A 4,097-nucleotide genomic window follows, 5' to 3' on the forward strand; every position below is an offset into this window, starting at 1 on the left:
TTAGAGAATTCCAAAACGTTAAGGTAATTATAACTATCCGTTACCTTCTAGAATTTAGAATCATGCCTCAAGGTTCTCGAATCTCAAGCATTATTCCAATTCCTACTTTTGCTCATTTGCTTAAATTATCTTGCACTACTAGTATTTCCTTTAGTTTCCATTTTATCCCTATACACTACTAGAAAATACCTGTTTACTGATGGAAAATTCCGTCAGTAAATAGCTAAATTCCGTCAGTAACTTGGTTTACAGACGGAATTTTGACGGAATGAAATCCGTGGATAAAATCCACGTCAAAGATTTGTCTTGACAGTCCTCTGACGGAATGGTCTGACGGTTGTTTGACGGATTTTCCGTCAATACATTCTGACATTTTGATTGACATTACTAACCGTCAACGCGTTTGACGGATATATTGACGAAATTATATTCCGTCAGAATATTTTTCTGTCAGAAGGTGATATTTTGACGGAAGCATCCGTCAATTATTAAAATAAAATTCGTCAGATTCTTGGTTTAGGATAAAATTATAATCTGTTAGTAGCTACATTTTATTGCATCAAAATTAGTTTTAGAATTTATAAATATAAATACACAAAATTATAATTAATATAAACCAAACTTATATATATATTAATAATTATAAATTTAAAAATATTCATGTACAAAAGTAACCTAATAAACTGAACGTATTGTAATCTTAAGTCTTACATCGTGTACAAAAATATTGTCCAAAAAAATACATCATACATCATCATGGTTCAACTATCAAAATAGGTTGATATTGATGGCCCTCCTTCATAAGTGTAAAATATATACCTGTTAACAAAAGAAAACACAACTACATAGAAACCACAAACAAATAAAAATGAACATGTAGAGTTTTTCCCTTTGACACAAGGTAATAGATAAAATAGATGTGGCTGTTTTTCCGATAAACCTGCTCTTGAATGAGGCCGCCTGCGATTTCTACAGCTCTCGCAGCAAAGAATGAGGCCTTTTTATCTCTTGAATGAGTCCGCCTGCGATTTCAATAACTCTCGCAGCAAAGAATGAGGCCTTCTGCAATTTCAACAGCTCTCGCATCAATTTCTAGTCCATTCATCTTTATGCATGCAATTATGAGCTGAAAGTGGACTCCAATGTGTTAGGTTGCATTAGAAATATTCATCAACCAACACAAAATATTTATCGAATAGTCTATTTGCAACTCCAACTTATATGCAGTTCAAAAATGACCAAACATATATTCTAGAAATAAGAAAAATAGCTTACTCAGACCCAGATAATTTTTTAATTGTTAATGTCGTCTTTTAACATGCTTGAGTGTAATTTAGATGTCAAACAGAAATGCAACCCCTAGATTTAAAGACAAACAGAGATAGTAACATTTGAGAAACCAAACATGACAGCTAGCTGTATTAACATAAAGATTAGAGGCTGCATGCATTAAAATATAAAGAATTGACGAGCAGAGGCCAAGCTGGCAGTATCAGTCAGATTACTAATATTGATCATACGAAAATGTTGATCTTACGCTCCTGAGTAATTTACCTTGTATTCATATCCCACTACACAAAGACAGTTATTTCAATGGTAGTTATAGCACCCAAAAGTAATGGTATTTTACCGAATTAATGCAGGATAACAACCAACTATAAAGGTAGCAAAGACAATTACTTCAATTCTAAGACATTTGGTCCATCTACTTTTGACACATTTGATCCATTGTACTATAACTTTTTGTGAAATTTGGCCAATTGAAATTAACCCATTAGCAATACATTACATGCACTATAACACAATTAGGAAGCATGGATGCTTTTTAAGCGGGTAAACAATAAAGGAACTATCTGTCAATGGTCCAATTTTTTGAACAAATTAAAGCAAAAAGATCAAATTTTGGAAAAGCAAAGTACAAAGAGTCAAAATACACATGCTAAAAGAAATTTGGAAAAAGAATTATTTAACTTTCTTCCACATCCTTCTTATTATAGCTAATATACCAAAATACATTAGACTAATTAGTAAACACAATTTTATACACTTGCTCCATTAAGACGCACGAAGTGGGAAATTACTACACTGTTCCTAACAATTCACCTACTTAAGACTGACTATTCTAAAAATATATCATTTTTATGTTTTTGCCTGATGTGTATACTACACAACTTTCTGGATATGCATCACCTTTTCTTTTCACTGAAACTATCTCTTTATGTATCATATTAGCCAAAAATGACAAGTCTCGATTAAAATAAGTGGTAGTAAGAAAGAAGAATATTACTCCAAGTAGGTGAAGATGATTTTTACCATTTCGAAATCCTCATGGCCAAGCCAAAATCTGCAAGCTTTAACTTGCCTGAGCTCATGAGCAATACATTCTCAGGCTTTACATCTCTGTGCACCACTCCCATATCATGACAATACTTGATCACTGACATTATGTTGATGATCCTGATAAAAAGTGATAGGAATAAAATGAGCCACATTGTGAAAAAATTTAAAAGAAAATATACCTAAAAATTGCATATTACAATCAGAGTCTGCAACTGAGCCAATTGAGAGCAACTTAGTGTCTGTCAACTGTTTGACTTCATGAACATTAGTCACTTAAGTTCTCCAACGTCTTTCACTACTGAACCACTTATATACTGAGACCCCTGTATACAAAAGTAAAATCAGGGTCCGAACATAAATGGAGGCAAATTAGGTGATCAGTTTTCAGAAGAGTAACATTCATCATTTCTAAGAGAGAGGATGCTATTTCGAATCCACTTTTACAGAATGTATATTCATCATTTCTAAGCAAAATCACTATCAAAACATAAATGGAGGCAGTATCGATCAGATTACTCAGTATCTGCTAGGAAGAATCAACATATGACTAAATAGGCAGAAGAATCTGAAGATTTAACTCGAACTAAACACTAAAATTTGAAATTGTAAAATTGCTAATATTGTTCACCTTTGCATTATTTATCTCAAAAGCATGAAAACCAGGCATGTTAAAGGGTAAACAATACACACCTTAGATGGAGATAACATTAGAACTTGCAACAGCCCGTGGATTGCAACTAACGCGCTGCGCCGTCCGCAAAAAGAATAATCATTGTGGTGATGGCATTTCGCCTCCATACAGGGAGTCGCAATTTGAATGGAGAAGTCGCTGCCGAGTAGAGGTGAACGGCGGCTATGGGAAGAAACCCTAGGTTTCGGACTGGAGAGAAAAAGGAAGAGGCAAAAGAAGATATACACAAATGGGTTAAAAAAACCCTAAGCTCGGAACTTAAGATATATAAAAGTCATCAGATTTAATCTTACCCGTGTATCCAATAGGAGATCAACGATTGATATTCCACACAGACCGCAAGAGATTTGATTATTAGTAAAAACATAGGGAGTTAAACAATAAGTTTGTTTGGGCGGAATGGTTTGGTTATTTAGGTGAAAGCTTGAGGTTAAGGCATCGATTTCCAGCAAGCCTCATTTTTTCTGCTACCCATTTTCTTTTTTTATAAATTTCTTCACCCATTTCACTTTCTTTTTTATATGTTGTTAATTTTCTTTTTGTATAAATTTCTTATAAAATGAAGGCTAAATAAATAAAACTTACATGCTATATATGTAATGTAATTTTGTTAAATAATAATTTAATACCATAAGCATTATAAATAAAATTAAATAAATAAAATTAAATAAATAAATAAATACCATACGGATTATAAATAAATAAATTCATACACTAAAAAATATCCATGAATATAACAAAAACTTAAATTTAATAAAATTATATTTATAAAAATTATATTAAATAAATAAATAAATATATATATATATATATATATATATAGATATATATAAATCTATCTACAACCAAAATAAAAATAAACATTTAAGTAAAAAATTATGATTTTTGGTTCAAAACCATAAGAATTATAAATAAAATTAAATAATAAATAAATACCATATGGATTATAAATAAATAAATTCATACACTAAAAAATATCCATGAATATAACAAAAACTTAAATTTAATAAAAAATATTTATTAAAATTATATTATATATATATAAATCTATCTACAACCAAAATAA

At 30.8% G+C, this 4,097-nt stretch overlaps 1 long non-coding RNA gene across 2 annotated transcripts; it reads right to left on the reverse strand.

Moving 5' to 3' along the window:
- Positions 1-618: 618 nt before the first annotated feature.
- LOC136232185 (uncharacterized) lies at positions 619-3,533 on the reverse strand. Of its 2 annotated transcripts, none has more exons than XR_010690388.1 (4): positions 3,031-3,533; positions 2,538-2,663; positions 2,314-2,457; positions 619-1,126 (listed from the first exon to the last, which is right to left on the reverse strand). It is a non-coding gene; the product is annotated as an uncharacterized lncRNA (long non-coding RNA). The 2 variants fall into 2 exon arrangements; XR_010690389.1 differs by having other exon boundaries at positions 623-1,062.
- Positions 3,534-4,097: the final 564 nt, after the last annotated feature.

The sequence above is a fragment of the Euphorbia lathyris genome, chromosome 6 (genome assembly GCF_963576675.1).
Source record: "Euphorbia lathyris chromosome 6, ddEupLath1.1, whole genome shotgun sequence".
Taxonomy (NCBI): domain Eukaryota; kingdom Viridiplantae; phylum Streptophyta; class Magnoliopsida; order Malpighiales; family Euphorbiaceae; genus Euphorbia; species Euphorbia lathyris.